Source organism: Podarcis bocagei (assembly GCF_964188305.1).
Source record: "Podarcis bocagei genome assembly, chromosome: 1".
NCBI classification, from domain to species: domain Eukaryota; kingdom Metazoa; phylum Chordata; class Lepidosauria; order Squamata; family Lacertidae; genus Podarcis; species Podarcis bocagei.
Genome location: NC_138125.1, coordinates 43,149,327 through 43,171,545, shown reverse-complemented (window position 1 = coordinate 43,171,545; position 22,219 = coordinate 43,149,327). Strand labels below are relative to the sequence as shown.

General features: G+C 40.8%; 1 long non-coding RNA gene across 1 annotated transcript in view; it reads right to left on the bottom strand.

Annotated features, from left to right (window-relative positions):
- The window catches only part of LOC308596399, a 28,815-nt gene extending 6,896 nt beyond the window's left edge, over positions 1–21,919 (bottom strand). Inside the window, exons 1-2 of the long non-coding RNA XR_014012513.1 lie at positions 21,888–21,919; positions 3,212–3,281 (exon numbers count right to left, since the gene is read on the bottom strand). This is a non-coding gene — a long non-coding RNA (uncharacterized lncRNA). The remainder of the gene's footprint in view (positions 1–3,211; positions 3,282–21,887) is intronic.
- Between the last annotated feature and the right edge of the window lie 300 nt (positions 21,920–22,219).

The following is a 22,219-nucleotide window of genomic DNA, read 5'->3' as shown; positions in this document are numbered from 1 at the left end:
ACCCTTTACCTATGTTGGGGAAACAAAATAAATGGCCATGTGAATGAAGCCTATATGACTAACATGCAAGTAGAAATCTAGCAGGCAGATACAGGCAAGACTATGAACACTGAAAACACTGAACAGTAAAAAAAAAAGTCTTTATCCTCATTGTTGAAAGTAGCAGACATTAAAATTAATGTACCATCTCATTTGCCTTTCAATTTCAGTAACTTTCAGCAGTGGTCATTCTGTAAAAGGGGTATATGTGGATAAGACACATTGTTCCCAGGAAAGAATTTTGGATAATTAAGTTTTATGAAATAGAGATTCTAGTCTTTAAGCTCTTTCCCTGGCTATTTTGAGCAAATAATCAAATTATACAAGAACAGATTAACCCACTGAAAAGGGCAGACTAAGGCAACAATTTACTTATACAGAATGTAATAAATGAATGACAAGTATAAACTTATTACACATAGTAAATTCCCAGGAAAACCTTATGCTTATTTCTGGGGATCTAAAGTTTATGGACTTGGTTTTTCTATTTAGAAATGAGTGATTCAACTGGTTCAACATCATAAAATCATATCAACAAAAATTCCCCAGAGTCCAAACCAGTGACTATGCTTGGGAACTATCTGAGCATCTACTATTATAAATCACTAAGGAAGTTTGGTCTGGTAAATATTCCAGCCTATTTTCAGAGAAAGGCGAAACATAAAATGTTCAGCCTTTTATATTCTAATTATTTGAGGATGCAGATCAATTTATAGATGGCATTGGCTGATAAACTATGTCCCTCTGGCAGCCTTTATTTTCATAAAGACTTTGAATCATCTTCTATTCCTGCATTTACTTTCCTAGACTTAGAATTGCTTAGGTGGGCCTATAGCTTTCAGTCATGGAGGCAGGATTTAGCTAGTAGTTTAAGGATTAGCAATCTGGATTGCCTCTCAGCAAACTCCAATACTGTCCTTTCTGCCATGATTGACACACAGAGCATCAGTAGAGTGGCACCAGTTGTTCCTACACAGTTGTGGGCATATGGAGCTTGTTCATTGGCCTCATCAGATTGCAGCTAGCTCTGCTCTACACAAAGAGAGATAACCGGCTTATTTGATCCAGTTGGGTCAGTATGGAAAAAAGAACTGGAAAGTGTTTCTGCAACAAAAAGTGAGGTGGGGGGGGGGAGTAATTTTTATGTTATGGAAATTGAGATTGCAGTGTTATGTAGGAATTCCACACATGGTATTTTTCTTTTTAAAACATTGTGAAATTTCCCACAGCTCTTTTGTATTGATATTATACAGCTTTGTTAATGAACTGCCAATGACGGTGTTAAGTTGCTAAACTTGGGTAGAAACAGGAGAAGGAGCTAACACTGAAGTGAAATCTCCAACTGAGGAAAAACACCACAGTAAATTCTACAAAACCACATGCATTTTGTCCTTTCTTTGACAGCAATAGAACTGCATAGGCCTTCAAAAAGAAGGCAAATGAGGCATTTATCCATGTTTTGCATGAGGAAGAGAGTTGGCAGTTGTTTGGGGTGACTATTTCTTTTCTGCATGCTAAATAACAATGGGCACAGTTAGGGATGGATGAATCTCTCAGTTTCAACCTCTTACTGGTTCTCATTTTTCCTGTCTTAAGTTCAGTTATCTACATTTCCACATCATTTTGCATTTAGAAAAAAAGCCCTCATGAAAATTAATCAGCATTTAGTATGAATTTCTTCTACTATACACATTTTTCTATCCAATTTTGCCTAATATACATGTTTCCAAACCAAGTTTCCATATTTTGCATGTTGTTCTCTAACTCACACATTCATGTTGCCTTAATAAATACAATTCTGTATACATTAGTTGCCTGAAGAACTGCATTGAAAAATTTGAAAAAAGTGCAAACCACGAAGAATCACTATGTTTTAGTTCACATATCATTTCAGAAAGTATGAATTAGGAAGGTTCACCTTTAAGTGTGAACTGAAATAAATTTCTTCTCCATTCTTGGCACAACCCCATTGTCATGAAAGACCTCTTCCTTGCACTGGTATTTGTGCAAATAACCTTCCAGTGTTTTTACTGCACCTGGCATATGATAGCAGCAGCCACAGAAACAAGACTAACATTGACAAAAATAACCTCATGAATTTGGGAAAAAAACATCAAAGAGCTGTTGTAAAGTCATTCATAAACCACAAAACACTAAGTAGGAAGGAAAATGAGGAAAACAAGCAGAATAATGCACCATTAGGCACTTGATACAAACTTTCACAAAGGTAATGTCTGCCACACATTATGTGAAATCATGTGGTTAGCGTTGTTTTTGACTGTAAGTGTTGCAATCAAGTACTGCCTAACTGACCAAACTATCACATCATTGCGGTCACAGTGCGAGGGTGCCCTTTCAGAAAAGTGCTTGCAGAGTAGATAGCTGTAGATTGTTCATGACCCAAGAAAGATGCTGTAGGAAAAGCCAAGCAAACAATACGAGAGTCAATGGGGAATCTGTACTGAACTCCCGCCTTAATTTTATAACATTAAATTAAGTCTCTCTTCATTGCTCAACAAAACCATGTTACTGATGCATTGTGTTTCAGAGAGCCCATTCGGATGCAGTTTCATTTGCCAACAAGTTTAATGTCTCACTTAAGGCTGAATTTAGCAACATACAGGGTTGTGTAGAAAGTGCGGTTGATGGTACATCTACTTTCAGTGGCTGTGGCAAGATTTTCCACATCTTTCTCCAATTTAAGCCACAACTCAGTAGAGGCAATCTGCATCCAGAAACAGATTTCAAAATATATTTGCCTATATTTAGGCAATATAGGTAGGTGGGTGAGGAGGAGACTTGTAAGAAGCAACCAGGGGCTTTGGTCCCATCAGAAAATGGTTGGCCACATTCTGCACAAGCTGAAATTTTCCTTGGTTGTACAGTTAAAAGCACGACGTGCAAAAAGACATTGCAGGGTATCACTGGAGAATGGTCCATTACCTCCTAGAAATTCAGGTTTGTGTCAAGCCATTTTGGAGTTATTTTTTTCACCTATTGATTTACAGACATATGCTTCTCCTTACTTAGCAAGTCCCCTAAGTAAAATGAAGAAACTACTGTTTTGTTTTTGTGTGGTCCCATTTCACTTCCAAACTGATTGTCACTCAGTTGGCTGTTGGACGGAACAGTGATTCAGACTTACTTACATTCTCCCAAATGTGAAGCCTACCTTGTCTATAGTTATCAGCGTTCTCTCTGGTATGAACTTGAATGGCATTTTGTTGATGGTGAGTCAGTGTCTGAAATATGAGGCACATATTCAAATCAGCTACTAGAATTTATTAAAAAGAAAATTGCCCAAGTAGGCTGTAGCCAAATACCTAATGATTAACAATTATTATAGCACATGATCCTTCTTTGGCAGAAAACATATCCCTTGGATTTCCTAAGAAATGCCTAAATGCGGCTATGGCTGCCACAACTAAATGCTGGCAATCTTGTCTTTGCCTCAAAACATGGGAGGAGTGCCAGATGGCTTGCTTGCTTTCTATTTTGAAGCTTCAGCATTCACAACCTTTGTATTACATGTCTGTGTAAAGAAAATGTTCTGTAACCTTCAAGCAAATATTTATAACTGAAAATTCAAGAAAGGGCAGTGTCCCTTAAGATGGTAAAGCTATTATTTGAAAATGAAAACTCTTTAATGAATATTTACCACACACAAATTGCTTTAGCATTCTTTGGCGTTGATCACCTTCCTTTTTTTAAAGGGATGATCTTATTTGAATGTCAAAACAACTTGAAGACAAGGGAACAGGACGTCCCACGAAGAATACTGAAGCTCAGCAATCGTGATCGCGATCCCTTTGTGTTGACTTTAGCCTTTTGCATTGAATGTAATGAAGGATAGTTTGAAATAGTTGAACGACTGGGAGCCCAAATAATTACCTGTTATGCAGATAATCTGCAATGGCACTTTAGACAAATGTTAAGTTGCTCCGGCACTCCAGGTGATGGACCTAAGGATCTGAATCTCATATTCGGTACATTTTCAGAAGCCTGAATACCAAGAAACTTGAGCACCAAAATATCAGGGAATAATAATAATAATAATAATAATAATAATAATAATAATAACAACAACAACAACTTATTATTTATACCCCGCCCATCTGGCTGGGTTTCCCCAGCCACTCTGGGCGGCTTCCGACAGAACACCAGAATACAATAACCTATTAAACATTAAAAGCTTCCCTAAACGGGGCTGCCTTCAGATGTCTTCTAAAAGTCTGGTAGCTGTTTTTCTCTTTGACATCTGGTGGGAGGGCCTTCCACAGGGCGGGTGCCACTACCGAGAAGGCCCTCTGCCTGGTTCCCTGTAACTTGGCTTCTCGCAGCAAGGGAACCACCAGAAGGCCCTCGGCACTGGACTTCATGCTTTTTCCAGCATGTTTTCATCCCAGTTATTCAGATCAGTGAATAAGACTCTGCCTTTCTGTCCCTTCCTTGTGGAGTTGCACCTACAATTACAACAGCACAACATCACTTTAGAGTTTGGAAAGAATCATTAACACACTTTCATTTCAGCAGAAGTATTTGATTGGTTCTGATGGTTTGTTCTGATGGCTTATGTTTCTTTGAGGATTTCTTGACACTTCATTTTGATCTGGCAGAACAAACACATTAATATCATTCAGGCATTCTGAAATAAACATTTCCTTTCATAAGAATTTACTGATGTAATAGGTACCACATAGCTACTATAATAAATTTAAACTGTCAAATATATTTATGTGTGCTTTGGGTCTCCCTTTCCTGCCTATATCAGAGACGAAATTCCTATGAACTTTAGCAGTAGAGACATCCATAGTTTTTGACATTTGTGTGGCTGTCTTACAGATATAAATACTTCTTTGCTTGTAGCTAAGGCCAGTTAATGTTATATTTTAACAAAAACAGCTGAAAGTATAAAATTATTCATCAAGTGTTGCTTTTATTATTGCAACAGTCGGAAGACATAATGGCCTAGTGCCATTATTAACAACATCCACTAGAAGTCGTTCATAATGGCACTTGCTTTGTTTAATGATTTTCCTTAAACATCCCTAAACAAGAAGTCTGAGTGACACTTCCAATTCTGAAAAAAAGGTATGTTCTGAAATTATTGTCAGCATTTAACTCACACCACATTTTGCATTGTTATTATGACCAGAGTTATTGCTGGACAGTGTAACGTTTAGAATAAAATAAACAGAGCCCTTCTACATAGTACATTTCTTTGAACAACTATGATTGAAAATTGTGAATGTATTTTCTATCCACAAATATACTTCAGGCTAGTTCATCCTGAACGTCATCTTTTCGATGTTAAATATTAATATTAAACTCAAACTTGGACCTAAAAGATACCATGGAATCTAGGGTAGGCAGGTGGTACTTCAGAAATGGATGTATTGGGCTGCCATTGTTCTGCCCTCATCCTGCTGGCTCATGCTAAATCACTGTTTTGCCAAATAGAACTATTCCATTTATTCCATTTATATCCAGCCTTTCCTTCAAGAAAATTTACAATGCAAGAGTCCCATGATATTCTGGGTTTCCATGGTGCAAATATATTCTTGTCTTGAAACAATTAAAACAGAAATGGGCATTAAACTAGATTCTGCAAGATTTCCAGAAGTGGATTTTACATGATATGTGAAAGATCACATAAAATGTGAAAATTAACAGGTATGGGAATGCTGGGAAGACAGAATAAAATGCTTGGTGAATGCAGCCAGAGCCTTAATTTAACATTCTGACGGTACAAGGGCCAGTCATCTCTGTCAGCATCTGTGGCCCGCCTCTGCTATGTTTTGCTCAGAGGTTGCAAAATATAGGGAATATACAGACATTCTGAGGTTGAGAGGCCTGGGGAAATCTCTTCCTTTCTTCTCACTTTGGGTTTACTGCTTGTTAGTGTTCATGTGGCCCCTTCATGTGTGAACACTCCATTACAAACAGAGTCTTCCTCCTAGATTTGCAATTTATCATCTGGGCTAGGAATTCCGAGGGCAGACATCCTGTCAAACTTTGCAGCCTTTCACATCAATCTCACATTACTCCAAAAGTGGCGCCTTCCAGTAAGGATGGTCATATTTTCAGAATCTGAATAAAGAATTTTGTTTTCAATCCCAGATTTGTATCATTTTCATCTGAAGAGATAGAATAACCTGGCCGTTTCTCTCTGGGGCATCAGATATTTGTAATTCCTGAATCTAATATTCTGCTCTCATTACCTTCCTGTTTTTGAGCAGACTGTCTGGGTTTTCCAGTTGTCTGAAATCTGCCCATTACAAGTTATTTTAACATGAGGTTGGAAGCTGCTTGCTTAAACTGGACAAAAACTGTGCCTCTGTTTCCCCCTTTTGCCTCTCTTTATCCTGCTCAGGTTGCAAATTCTGGCAGGGAGCAATGCCACAGTTTGACAGCTGCTTCAATAGCTCTTCTTAAGAATTTGCTCAGTTGCTTTGAGCATCCTCAAGACAGGTACCAAAATCCGGCACTGAAGCAAATCCTTGCACAATAGTGTCATTCAAGTGCTTGATGATTGACAGAGTCCCTCAAGAGGTGTCTGAAGGATTGCAGAAATCCTGCTGGTGCATCAGAAATGAAATCTAGAAGCATCACAGGACACACGTTTGTTTGTGATTCCAGTAGGGGAAAATTTATTTTATTATTTCTCCATTTGAATATCATTCTGATACACAGCCTAGAAATAAGTCATTGGTACTGTGGCAAATCACTTATTCTCTATAATCTAGTTTGTTTCCATTTTAAAAGACACAAGACTGTTCAACCTGTGATTATTAAAAGTAACTGTACTTTAAAAAAAATAAATGAATCCAAATCAACTTATCACCAGGAATGTGCTTTCAACCAGCCTTTGGGGGAAGTTTGGCTTCTTTTTGCTGAGTTCTACACAGGAATGGTTAAATATTGTTTCTTCAGTCTCCTAATGTTCTTAATTTAATTCTGGCATTTATCGTTTTCCTCAGGCAGACAATTCGGCTTCGCTTGGAGATGAACCAAGCAGTCACACTCACAAGTAGACATATCCCAGAGCCACTTCTGTTGAGCTGTTCCTGCTTTCATGTGACAGTCCCTGTGTCTATGTTTTTGTACTCTTGATTCCCTAGTAACAACCTCTCCCTCATTTTTGAAGAGGCATACAAAAATGCCAGAAGACAGCCTTAATTTTCCCACATGATAACTTGGTGTTCCCTGCAGAATAACGACCGCTTGATTAAGGGAAAATAAATTGAGAAAATTTTGAAAAGGAGATACTGTAAACTACAGTACTGGCTGCTTCTGCATGTCTCATGTCAAATATTGATCATTGCTTGGATATCTTCAAATCCACTGCAAAGCAGATACTTTCAAATCTGAGCACTACTAAATGTCTACTATCAGATACTGTCGGATATAAAAAAAGGTAAAGGTAAAGGACCTCTGGACGGTTAAGGCCAGTCAAAGGCGACAATGCGGTGTGGCGTTCATCTCGCTTTCAGGCCGAGGGAGCCGGCATTTGTCCACAGACAGCTTTCTGGGTCATGAGGCCAGCATGACTGAACCGTTTTTGGCGCAATGGAACACCATGACAGAAACCAGAGCTCACAGAAACACAGTTTACCTTCCCGCCAATGTCAGATATAGATGGTTGTAGGTATGATAATGTCAAACTCCTGCTGTTGAAAGAAACTTCTCCCCAAACTCTGTCTTAAATTTCCCCTGTGAACCAATACCCGCCAAACCTCTTGGGACTGTGCTAGTCTCTCTGAATATCCTCTTACAGGTAGGTAGCTGTATTGGTCTGCCATAGTCGAAACAAAATAAAACAAATAAAATAATTTTTTTTAAAAAAATCCTTCCAGTAGCACCCTAGAGACCAACTAAGTTAGTTATTGGTATGAGTTTTCGTCTGAAGAAGCGTGCATACACACGAAAGCTCATACCAATAACTAACTTCTTCATTCCAACTCTCTTATGGGGAAGCTTCCAAGGGTTGTGGGCTGGACCAGACATGAAAGTGAGAAGAGTAACAACTGTAAATTTGACCACTGTGCAGTAGGCTGGTTCCTACATACTCTCCTCCAGGCAAGCATTATCAAAGACAAATTCCATTCTGGAAACAAAAGCATTTGGGAGTTCAAAGCAGATCCAGTGAGGGGTGTGGCCTGGAGAGAGGGCCAGACACAGATGGCTTAGGGGGCATATTTGACCTCCAGGCCTGAGCTTTCCCACCTCTGTTATAGATATTGCTAGCTTGGACCACCCCTAATATACGTCAGCATTTAAAATCTCAAACAGTTTTTGGGACGGAAAATCCTGTCTTGCTCTCTGTATGGCAGATCTTCCAATGGTCTTCAGCTGCAAAGGATCTCTAAGTTGTAATTACCACCACTGTTGATGCTACAAACATAGGAAACTGTCCTATACTACTTTGGACCATTGCTAGCTCAATAATGTCTACACGAGCCTTCCCAATCTGAAGCCCTGCAGATGTGTTGAACAACAGCTCTCATCAGCCCTAACCATAGCTGTCAACTTTTCCCTTGCCTTGTGAGGAATCTTATTCGAAATAAGGGAATTTCCCTTTAAAAAAGGGAAACGTTGGCAGCTATGGCCCTAATCAGCATGGCCAATACTAAACTCAATGGGAATCATGGTCCAAACCATCAGGTGGGCACCAGGTTAGGGAAGGTTGGACTATCCTGATTGGTAGGGGCTCTGTTTTTCAGACAGGCATTTCCCAGACTTGGCAATGCGAGGGATTGAACATGGGAACTTCTGTATGCAAAGCGTTACTGAGTTACAGCACTCCCACTAATTGTTTGGAATTGCAGGGAGCTAGGGAGACTCCCCTGAGACAGTAAAGTATTGAAATGGGAGAAAAATTCAAAGGTATATTGCAGGGGTAAGCAACCTTTTTCAGCAGGGGGCTGGTCCACTGTCCCTCAGTACTTGTGGGGTGCCAGACTATATTTTTTTGGGGGAAATGAACAAATTCCTATGCCCCACAATAACCCAGAGATGCATTTTAAATAAAAGGACACATTCTACTCATGTAAAAACATGCTGATTCTCGGACCATCCATGGGCCAGATTTAGAAGGCGATTGGGCCTGATCCAGTTCCTGGGCCTCAGTTTCCCTACCCATGGTATATTGGTTTAGGAGAGAGAGACATGCACCTCTAATAACCTGAAGCACTATTTGCTTGACTGTGTAGAGGGTTGCTCATCACTGGGGCAGCTGCAGTTTCTCCTGTTTATATTTTGTCTCTTCTTTTGGCAAAGAGTTCAAGGCCACTCAGTACACTTCAATGCTGAGAAGGAATTTGAACCCAGGTCTCCCTGGTCCTAGTCCAACACCAACACACAATCCTCTGTTGCACAACGGCTCTCAGATAAGATCCCAATCCTCCTCTTTCTTTAAGAAAAGGTCTTGGGGGGAGGGGGTTGCCAGATGTTTTCTCAAAGTAGCCCAGCTGCCTTTTATAGCATCCTTATGCCAGCATTTATGACACAGGATCCGTCACATGGAGAGTTGCAGCTGAAAGAAAGACAACAAGTGAGGGAAAGTTCAGAGAGGCCAATTTTCTCTCTCTCCTGAATTCTTTCTGAAGAGGGTGGGTAAGACAACAATGCTCTACAGACAAAGATTGGCAAGGAACAAAGAGCGATTTTATGTGCAATACTTGGAACTGTTTCCCCTAAAAAATGTAATAATTCTTAATAGACTTCAATATATTTCCTTTGTTGCTATTTTTCCCCCCAATCAAGGAGTGTGCCAATGTAAATTTAAAAGTGAATCCGCCCTGTAGGCAGAAAGATGCACAGTAACTATTTTTATTAGGATACTGTGCTTATTACAAAAATGCAGACCAGGAATAGGGAACCCTCCAGAAGTTATTGGACTCAATTGTCCTAATCGCTGACCATTGACCATGCTGGCTGGGGCTGATGGGAAATGACATCAACAGCATCTGGAGGACCACAGGTTTCTCATCCTTCCTGCAGACAGACAATTGCGAAGGAATCTGGGTGGCATCTTTTTAAGATGGAGAATTTTCTTCTTCTTCAGCATTTCAAAATGCAATAACATAGACCTTTAGGCAGACTTTAACTTTTAGAACATTCCTGCATCCGGAAGACTTTCAGTCATTATCAAATAAGAGCAGATGCCAAAAGATGGTTACAAGTCAAATAACATGTCAGAATCCGGGAGGGCAATCAGCACACAGGAAGAGATCTCTGCACCGATCACTCATTTAGACCGTGTCACCATTCCTTAATGCATGGAGGTGTTTTTACACAGGGAAAGCTTCCAGCATGCCGCACACAAATTCATGGAGGAGAAGGCTAGTGGTGGATACTATCCACGATGGCTATGCCCTACCTTTGCAGTTGGAGGCTGTAAGGCTTCTGTGCTCTTGTGCTCACATCCTTTATGGAGGACTGTCACAGTTCTTTATGGAGGCCTGACCTGCTGGGAGCCTGAAGGGCCCTGCCCTACTTCTCTCCACCTGGCTTGGGGCAGGGCCTGACAGGCTCCACAAAGGGCTGCTGCTGCTGCTGCTGGGCAGAGAGTGTCAGGAGCTCGTCCTACACTCAAGTAGGACCCTGGCAGAAACACATGTCTGACTGGCATGTTCTCTCTCCTGGTTTGAAAACTGGGCTCAGGGCGGCTAACAGCAAATATAAAACATTAATTAAAATGAGACTTAAAAACAGCATAAAACAGCATAAAATACAACATAAAATGCAGCATCAATGTCAATAAAATTCAAAAATTCAGGGGTCATTTTTTTGGGGGGGAGAGGTATTAGGTACAGTGGTACCTCAGGTTACATACGCTTCAGGTTACATACGCTTCAGGTTACAGACTCTGCTAACCCAGAAATAGTGCTTCAGGTTAGGAACTTTGCTTCAGGATGAGAACAGAAATTGTGCGCCAGTGGCGCGGTGGCAGCGGGAGGCCCCATTAGCTAAAGTGGTGCTTCAGGTTAAGAACAGTTTCAGGTTAAGTAACGACCTCCGGAACGAATTAAGTACTTAACCTGAGGTACCACTGTAATGTGTAAAATAATGAATTGTTGCAAAAATATATGACAGAGTTTTGGTGTATTTTGTCAAGGGAATGGTAATCCAAAAGTGCTGCTGCTGATGGCCTGGGCTGTGGCATTTGGTATCTACGAGCTCTGTTTTCATTTATCTTTCATTTACCCTGAATTGTGGCCTAAGGAGAATGCCATAGTACAGTACTGTAAGCAAAAAGTTATGATAAGAGTCTAGTCAACTTTTATAGGCAGGGAAAGAAATGCTTTTTGCTGAATTTCCTTCTGACTCCCGTAATTTCTACAAACTACAGATTAGGAGGCAAACAACAGCTTTGTGCCAACTGGAAAGCCAGAAACTGCGCTTTCATAAAGTGGCAGAAGAAACTTTTCAATTCGTGTTTGGAAACCTATCAAGTTTCAAGTGCCGCAGAGAAAATAAAATAACCGACATGATCAGGCCACATAGTTCCAAATTTACCTTGGCATATATGGATAAACCATGCTATATAGTCATTCAGTGATTCACTGCATAATATTGTACTGTACAATTAAACACTATTAAAATACATCAAGATAAGCCCTTTTAGTAATGATCACATGTTAAGCAAATAAACATCCTAGTATTTCTACTAGTTCTACTGTTGCTGCTACAACAACCAGTACTTTATTGAACGGTTCTCCACTCACACCATAGGCCTGGAAGAGGCTTCTCTTCCAAATAAATAAGGCAAAAGAATGATGAGGGATTAGGCTGGATTGTACCACTTCAGACAACAACTGGTGGATTATGGTTTTCAACTCTCCTCTTCCACTTTCCCAAACTCTCTAGCAAATAGAAAAGAAACACAGCAGTTCTTTGCCTGCCATGCTGTTTTCTATTTTCTGGAAGTTTGTTTGTTTGCTTGTTTGTTTGTCTTACTGCAGAGGAGCATTCAGCAACGTGACATCCCCTCCACACACCTGCCGTCTGAAGTGGGAGAGTCCATCCTGAAGTGGGAGAGTCCATACCTCATTCTCTGACATATATAGACCGTCTGCTCTGAGGGCTACAGGTCTTTAGAAAAGCAAATGCTTTACATACAGCAAATTGAATTCCTAACATCTCCAGCTGAAAGAATCAGGCCGCTGGTAATGTGAAAGTTCTCTCTGCCTAAAACCCTGAAGAGCAGCTGCCAGCTAGAATAAACAGCACTGTTCTAGGTGGACCGATGGTCTGACTCAGTATAAGACAGGTTGATAATCAGGCTAGAGAGGATGTGGCCTGAGAATGAGAAATGAAGAAATGACAATGGGAAAAGGAAGCAAAGCAGGGTGTCTTCTATATTTACTGGCCCTGCTTCTTTGTGTTTACTGGGTCCCCCTACTGCATTGTCAGTATTTTGTTAATTTGCCGTTTACAGTCCTTTGACTGTTTACTGTGGTTTTGTAGTTCTTGATGGATTTACGTAGATTCAAGCTGGCTTTCAGGTTAGCAAAAATGAATCCCCCAAATCAAAATAAAACAGTTGGACATGCTTTCTCTCTCTCTGTTTGTGTTTTTAATTTTATGTGAAAATGAAAATCAGCAAAGAAATAAGATCAAGAACTGTGCAAATTTCAGACAGAAACCCACCATCCAACTAAATATTACGTTGCTTCCATTGCTTAGACAAATGTATTGGGTGGGATTCGAGTGGCCTGTTCCGCAAGTGGAAGCCATTGCAAGGAGGGAAGTGCATTGGGGCTTCCCTCCTTCTTCGATTGCACCCTGCCCTAGCTCCCCAAAATCTGACCTTCAAGAACAGTGTGCAGGGGAAGGAGAGGGACGACTGTTCTACTGGGCAAGGAGAAATGCTTGCACTGATGGAACAATCTTTGTGAGCCAAGTATGTCAGCTCAACTTTTATCTGTTTAAGAGCAACAGAGCCACAAACACATTCATGTCAAGGCTGGTTAGAAGAGATTTCTATAGATTACAGACCCAGGCAAGAGCTCCAATTATGCACCATATATCACGAGAAGCTGCTTGTTTCTTTGCCACTCACTTGGGCACCTCAAGATACCATAACCAAATTTCACATTATAGTTCCTGAGATCATGGAGCAGGCTTTTGCCTAGGTTTAGATACAGTTGGGTACTATTTTGAATCAAGAGGGTGGACTGATCCTTTCAAAAACTGTCCTGATTTTAGGCACTGATTTCAAAACTGAGGTGATTTTTTCTGTTTTTTTGTTTCTGAGAATCCCTGAGCAACGCCGGGAACAAGGCTGCTAGTGTTTTATAACACACAAGTTGATTCCTGTGCTATAATGCACCATGCTGAAGCCATGACACATTACACTGCTCAAAAAGTCCTCTTGCTACTTTTTGCTTTGTGCTGCTCTGTGCTTGACTCCACAGCTTGAAAACTTCACCACAGTATTAGGAACAAGCCATAAGGTGCTACACTCTAGGCATGATTAAAATTATTCTTAAAAAAATAATTGTATTTTTCTGGGCAAACATGTCTTCATACTGCAGACCAAACAGGGACTAGTGTCTAGAAATGGCTTTTTGAGGCTAGCCTGGAGTTGCAAAGGTTGACGAATGTCACATACAGTGGTACCTCGTCTAGCTCCCGCCTTGTCGAGCACGCATTCCATCAAACGTCCGTGCCAAACCCAGAAGTACCAGAACGGGTTACTTCTGGGTTCGCCACTCGCGCATGCGCAGAAGTGCTAAATCGTGCTTCGCACATGCGCAGAAGCACAAACTGCTCCGCACACATGCACAGGCACGGCACTTTGTCCAGCGTCCTTTTTGTCCAGCGACCGGGGCTCCGGAACAAATCCCGGTCGCAAAACAAGGTACTACTGTATATTGAAAACGTACCTTTCTTGTAACTGCTAGCAAAGAGGGTGCCAAGAAGTGTGGGTTATGTTGAAAGTGCCAACCTCCAAGGCCTGTGGTGCTGCTGCAATTTGTGCATCTCAGAAAGACTTGATTTGCGATCCTCCGCCCCGCCCCCATGTTGATTAATAATGTTTTTTTTTCTACGGGTTCCACAGAAAGTGGTGTATGAAGTAATAATAACAGAGGCATAGTCATTCCCATTTGTTTCAAACTGATCCAAGAAAAACATTATGAAATAACTTGGAACAGAGCCCACAAATCTTTCTTTTCTCCTGTTGCCCAATACTTCCTTTTTGCATTGTTTCAGGGCAGTGAATGCGGTAAGAACTCTTGTGGATTATGAAAATGACAACAGAAAACGGAATGGTAACACCCTGTCCATTCAACACCATTTTTCTACTGCTCTGTCTAACTGTATTGATCACATCTTTTTGATTTGGGGCCATGACCTTTATGCACAATCGACACTGTGCTAGTACAGGGTTATGTTGTGTGAAGTGACCTGCTGGTGCAGAGTGGGCCTCCAGGGCTGCTTTGCCAGAAATATTGCTGGATATGGCGTCACTGGGTTGTTCAAAGCTATTGCCTGGAAAAGAATTTGTCAGAGGCATGAAGCAGAGACAGGACACAGTTCATCAACATATGCATTCCATTGAGGGATGCCTTTGAAAGTACAGATTGGGTTGGCTGATCCATACCTTCAAAACTCTGATCACACTCTCACCCTGCCTCTCTCTTTTTGACCGCATCCCTCCATCTGCCTATAATTTCCCACAACTCTCTCTCCTCTCTCTCTTTCCCGCTCTCTCTCTCCCAACCCACCCCTCTTTCTCTGCTATCTGCCCCTCTATTTCTCTGCTGAGCACACCCCTCTTTTTCTCTTGTACCCCAGATCTCTTCCTCCCTCCCTCCTGGGAAAGGCCTGGCAAGGGAAGGAAGCAAGCACCCCAACCTGATGTGATGTTGGAAGCAGCCAAGCACTAGAGGCCAATGGAAAATCAGCAGTGCATTGAAATTCGCCCTTGTCCTAACCATTGAGGGATTATGCAATTAATGTAATGACATCACAATGCTATATAACATAAGCCTGGTTCAGGCATTGGACTACATATGCAAGGGCTTGAATTGGGGATAGGGTAGAGGTCTGTACAGAAAGCCCCATTGCCAGTGTCCCTGGGCATGCAGGCTCAGTCCTTTCCATGTTTAGTTTAAAGGTCTCCCCTAAAAAGTGTTCAACAGCACATGCTCAGAAACCCTGTGCAAAATATGCTAGGGTCTCATAAACTGATATTTAAACATGCATTTAAATATACATATGAAAAATTGGGTTTAAAAAATATGCCAATCCAGGAGGTTTCGAGCTGCCAAAAGAATCAGTTCATTAATTCACCACTAGACATCCATACAAAGGTCATGTTGAATAATTTGATTCTTACAGCAGTAATTTTGTCCTCAACTGTATAAAACCACTGATGTCTGCGGGATTTGACATTTGAAAAGGTATACACCACACATAATGGAAAGAAGACAAAAAGAACACTTTATCCAGCTGCAATTCAAAATGGCAAACCCAAGTGCAAAAGGGAAAAACCCATTCTGATAGAAATTAACAATAAATCCAGAATTTCCCTCTTCGGCATATTTGCTTCAGCATGCGTTCCAATAAAAAAGAACTATTTCTCACTTACTTGAGGCACAATCTTACGGTCTGTGGGAGGGCATCCTAGTCATGGTAGGGTTTTGCAGATCTTCTGCTCTGCAAGTAGAGAAGAAGCTCCACCTTCACAGAGGGAGTTCTCTTAACTGAAGCACCTTCCCAGCCAGCATGGGGGAAATGGCATTGGTGCTGCTGACTGTCAGTACTCTGACATCTGACAAGGCAAAGGGGATGCACCAGGATACAGTCTGAGGGATACTTGGATTTGCTAGATCCAAAGCCTTCCTGCTTCCCCTGACATGTTTCCCCAAATAGGAAGGAGAGTAAATCAACCCTGGGCTACCATACTTCTTTTTCCTCCTACTTGGAGGGATTTTTTAATTATTATTTTAAAAAATAGCTTTCACTGAAGAGAAACTATTTCCTGCATAAAGTTGAGTTAAATTAGGGTTGCCATATGTCCGGAATTTCCCAGACATAGCCTGGATTTGGTCATCAGAAACGGAGTCTGGGCGGAAATCGCTGAAATGTCTGGGGAAATCTGGACGTATTGGCAACCCATGTTGGAAGTGTAGAATTTCCTTAAAAACATCTCAAAACTTCTTCTTCTTCTTTTGAGATTTTGCAAAGCTCAACAACTTTGGCCCAAAACAAACATGCATAAAACAACAACACCTCAACAACTTTTGTGTCCAGATTTTCACTTTTAACAAGAACAGAAGAGGCAGGTTTGACCAGGAGAATTGTGGGATGTGGCTGAGATAGTGAGAATGGGAAAACATTACAGGAACATAGGATGCAGTCAGGCCATTGGCCCATCTAGCTGAGCAGTGACTGGCAGTGACTCTTCAGGATTTCTTATGGGTTCACTCTTGGGACTGACTATACTGTAGGTAGTGCCGATTGAACCTGTGACCTTCTGCATGAAAAGCAGATGTTCTACCACTGAGCAACAGGCCTTCCTTAGTTCTCCTAACTTCTGCCTAGCAGGTAGGCTGGAGCTAGGAGATTTGAATTATACCTTTTGATGCCAAACCTGTTGGCCAGTAGAAATTGTGACCTAGCCATGAATATTTTGCATTTTAGTCCTGCCTGAGCATGCTGAACTGCTGGTTTGCCTCTCAGCTTCTAAGTCCTAACCACCAGATTATAATGCAACAGAATGGTGCCTTGTGCACTGCATCCCCAACATAAGGCAGATGGACTGGGCTCTACTTTTGCCAAGAATGAACAATATGAAGACCATCTTAAGTGGATGCGGTACAGAGTTGGGTTGAGCAAAGCTGAAGGAATCTTAAGTATGTTAGGAGCTGTGGAGAATTGGCTATGCAGAGTAGCTTTTGGATCCATGGACCTCCTCTGGAAGAGGATGAGGAATAAAATATAAATCGATTGAGAAGAAATCATTGTGGATTTGGAACAACTGTAAAAAACAAACAAACCCTGGGCGTATTCCAGACACATATGTTCTTGAAAGTGGGGTGCTGTTATGTGGCACCCCCCCCATAAATGTATGGCTCTTTAATTCCACCTCTCACGCCTCTTCCTCTCCATCTGGATTGCTTCCTCATTGTTTTCATCACTTATTATTTAATGTATAGTAAGTGCTTTCCAAGAAATGAAATTCACAACTGTCCCAGCTTACAGTTTTACAGTCTAATAAACTCACCACAGTAGTCCAAACACTGCAACCCTGTACAGTGGTACCTCGGGTTCAGAACTTAATTTGTTCTGGAGGTCTATTCTTAACCTTAAACTGTTCTTAACCTGAAGCACCACTTTAGCTAATGCGGCCTCCTGCTGCTGCCACGCCGCTGGTGTCCGATTTCTGTTCTCATCCTGAGGTAAAGTTTTTAACCTGAGGTACTATTTCTGGGTTAGCAGAGTCTGTAACCTGAAGCGTCTGTAACCTGAAACGTCTGTAACCCGAGGTACCACTGTACTTGCATAGAACTCTACTATTCAGCAGCTGAGTGGCTGATGTAATCAGCATTTGTGGGCTAACACAGACCTTTCCGTAGGTAGAGTGTCTCTATGGTTGTACCACTTGAATGGCACCCACTCCTCCTTCACTGGTTGAGAAGAACATGAGTGCTCCTTCTTTTCAGCTGCTACTTAAGAACGGCAGCTTGAACATAAAATCATCTTGCCTGGTTTAATGTTATTTTCAGTAGTAACATGCAACATACCGCATTTCCGTAAACCAGAGCTCTTTAGGCTTTAAAAAAAAAAATGGTTCACTGAATATTTATTACTCTATGCAATAATCCATGGAACATTCACCCTCTTCTGGGGCTTTCTGAAAAATGACAGTCAAGAATATTAGCACCCCTTTTTCCCACCAACACACACTCAGGGCATAACTGAAGTTGAAATTCTTTCTTCATAACGTGTCAACAGTATCTAAAACGGTTTTAAAAACATGAGAAGCCGTAATGATTTTTAGATGTCAAGCTAAGCATTTTAACAGAGCATTAAAGTACTTGTGGAGTTCAAAACTCTCCTGTGAAAATAGCACCAAGACAACTCACCAAACTGCTTCCCCCCTCCATGCCATGTTTTATTGCAATCATACAAAGTGAGAATGTGCCCTTTAACTGATATGTTTTGTAATGGGGTCTATTGTGAGTCAAGACTCTTTGCCCCTCCCCCTGCCCAACAACCACACAATAGAACTGTAAGCCAGATGGTCACATTAACATGTTGTCCTTTTAAATTCTGCTTATTTATAGTTAGGGATGGACAAATATGTCAGTGGTGGTTTCTCATTTTTCCAGTCCTCAGTTCTCCACAGTCCTGCATCAGTTTGCAATTGTTTTAGTCCATATTTTCCACAATATGTACATTTTTGCATGCAATGTCTACCAAAGGAACACATTTTCTAAGTTATTTTTGCTCATAAATGCATTTTTATGCACACTTCCCCAAATGGACACATTTTTTGTACACATTATTTGGTTGGAGAACAGAATTGCAAAATTCAGAGAAATGTTCCTTTCAAAGCAGATCTGTGTTTTGGTTTTCATATTGTTTCAGAAAGTACAAATTTAGGTAGGTCTGCATTTAAATATGAACAGGTCCAAATGTCTTCTCCACCTCTATTTCCAGGGAAGGCCTCAAAGTGAGTTTACAGTGGAATCTTTACCGCAGTTTTCTAGACCCCTATAACAAAGAGGGGAAAGAAGATGTTTGCCTCTTTAGGGCTACAAATGGCAAATTGCTTTAACGTTGTAGGGGATATTAGTTACCGTCAGGGGATAAGGAGGACAGAATAGTGGATTAACTTGACAGATCCATTGTATCCCATGTCTTTTGTCCAATACAGGCCTTGTTAATGTATTTCTTTTCTTCACACGCACAAAAATCTCCAGTAATATTAGAGATGTGCTGATACTGCAAAAGCCACCTGCAGATCATACTGATGTGCCCTGCTTCTCACAGGTATCAGATTGTTGGTTACCCTCAAAAAAATCAGATCAGATGTCTCCAGGTCTACCTGCATTCTCCATCTCTTTTCTTTCTTTTAAAAAACTAATCAGGAAAGACAGGTGCTGGCTGGGTTTTTAGCAGAAATTTGCCGAAATAACTGAGAGACATTGACAGAACTAGGGGGTGGGGAGGGGGAATTCCAGGACATCACATGACCCTTTAAATGTTTGTGTCTTTTGATCAACAAGAGTTTTTTCTTGACAGGTTAAAGGTTACAGCAGTATAGTGGAAAATGAATTTTAGAATGGATGTGGGGAAGTCACTCACCCACTGGCACCATGTGCAAAAGGAATCTGAACCGGGAAGATAACGAAAAAGCCATCAATGTGTGAAACATCTTCATGTCCCGCTGTGTTATTTAATAGTGCAGAAGCAAACACAAAACACACGCTCCTAACTCGATACTGTAAGTGACAGAAAGCCGCGGGAATGTTTAAGAAGGCCATTGGGTTGAATCCGGTCTAGGTCATTAAAAACAGGAATGGTGAGGAATGTGCTAGATGGATTATGTAACTTGATAGACTTTCAAGGCGAGAGCCATGTCACATGGTTAGCAGAGCAGACTCTGGGGAGGAAATGGCTTCAAAGCTACAGCCACTTCAAAGTTACAGTCAAATTAAGGTGTATTTGCAGAGTCTGCATCACTGTTTCCTAGCCTTTGTCTTTTCTGCAGATAAAAATATAAGAATTCTGCCTCCCCTTCATTTGATACAGATGTCTTACTGTACAGTCCTTTACATTATAGACTGCTGGTCCCATAATTGTTCTTGTTTTTATCTGTAAGTTGCCTTGAGTCCTGTCAGGTAAAAAGAATGGGTATGAATAGATGATGATTAATTTCACCAGTGGTGGGACAGCTGATCACCTGCTGATTTAAATTGTGTTCATATGCATGTGTGTACTTTAGAGACATTTAAAGATGTAGTAATACCTTGACAGCAAAATCCTGTTTATACTCAGAAGTATGCACCACAATCTTCATCGGAGCTTACTGTCTAGTGTGTTTAGGGTTACAACTTTAGGATTCTTAAGGAAGAGAGAACAGAATTCATCTTATCTATTTACTCATGAAACTTATGTACTGTATTTATTTATTAAATATAGATTCCCCACCCCCAAAGCTGTGCTAAGAAGGTCATTCTATCAGTGCAAGCATTTCACAGAACAATCTCCCCTCTCCTCCCCACCTGGGGGTTCTCCTGAGAGCAGGGGAAGTCCTGTTGCCCTAGTGGGAATCTTTGCACCGGCTTCTGTAAATGCGTTGTTTGTTGATTACAGCCTTATCACTGCAATGCTTAATATAATAAAAATCCTTAAGCAGTTAAACACACACCTCACAACATTCAATAATATTTCCTTAAAATAAGATGAAAACAAAACACAAACCTATATCTCAAATAAAACTGGGGTAGTCTACAAAACAAAATAATACAAATAAAGAGTCAGAGTCCAGGAAAGCTTGGGTAAACAGGTATATTTTTAAGTCATTGCTGTCTTCACCTCATGAATTACCCAAGGGAGGCATTTGGTTGCAAAGACTGAGATATACTATTTGGAATTACTCAGCCCAAAGTTGCCAGTGGCAAATATTTAGTGGTAATGTTGTCTTTAATATTTTTTTTTTCTAAATCTGCATCATCATCATCATTATCATCTCTACTTTCACTACAGCAAATATACCCATGTTTTTAATGCTTAGTATTTGCACAATGTTTTCAACTTCTCAAAGTGCTTCATACGCATTATCTAGTTGTAATCCTTCCAACAACCCTGAAGCTAAGTCTGTATTATTAGTCCATCTGCAAAAAGCGTCTCGCTTCTCCCATAGCCACAGCCTTGGTTTCAAACAAAAATAAAATATTGCTCTCAAACGTTGCTCTTCCTCCCCAGCTTGCTACTTTACTTCTAGGTCCCATCACTGCAAAACTTTATTCCAAACTCTGGCTTTCTCTGCTCAGGGAGGGGGCCCACCCATTAGCAGTCTCACACCGACCCCCTCACCAGGAAGCAAGCTTGGCTATTTTTGGAATTAGAAGGCTTGATTGGCTTTTAGCACTTGGTGGATCTAGGGATTAGAGAGGTTTGGCATATAGCCTACTCCCCCAAACCCATAACACTACATAAGATGGCACTATGACTCTTTTTTCTACTATGCTAGACCCGTTAGCCCCACCCACTCTTTTGACCATGGCTCCTACCTATTTGAACACAGTATTCTTGCACCGACTTCCATTGATGCACACAGTCTCCACCTGTCCTCACTCATGGTTGTACTGCTTCTGTGAATTGAGCTGGATTTCGGATCTTCAACATTGACTTTCTTATTTAGTGATCATCTGGATTTACCTTCCCGACTTTGACGTTGGCTTCTTGCCTTCCTTAGCATCTCCTGCTGCAACCAAGGGCAAATCTGATCTTCTTCATAACATGTACATGCTTCAGTACTGCTCCAGACATATATCTGGTTCAGATTAACTGGTATCAAGGATGATTTATGATTTGCTAGTACCGAACAATTACAATGGATATTTCAAAATGAGATATCCTATAATAAAGTATATTTATTTGACACACCACATTTTACTGAGCAATAACATATCTCAGGATCCCTCTATTGATTTTGAAGTATGCTCCCCCCCCCCCACTTTTGATATAAAATGAGCAATCCAATTCCCCCTTTTTTCAATAAAACTTGGAGAAGCTTAGCCAACAAGAAAATATTTCTAATAGGAAATAGTTTGTATACATTTGTCCAGCAGCATTTGATTTAAATCTGCTAAAGTCATTACCTTTTTTGCCTTTTAGGTGGAGCAAACCCGAGTTTCCAAAAATATGACTACACTTTTCTGTTTGCCTGTTGATCTTTTGTGGTAGACACCCCAACTTGGAAAGCATCTGAGCCAAATATCCGTTGGTATCTTCTAAAATGAAGAAGCCAGATTTAGAAATCCCATCCCCCTGAAAATATGTCTTGGACGTGAAAATCTCCAAGACTTCTACAGTGTCAATTTTGGCATGCTTACTAACCACACAGGAAACAGAATAGTATATGAATTCATAAAATGAGGGTTGAAAATTACATATATTTGACATAAGTAGAATATCAAAACCAAAACCCACA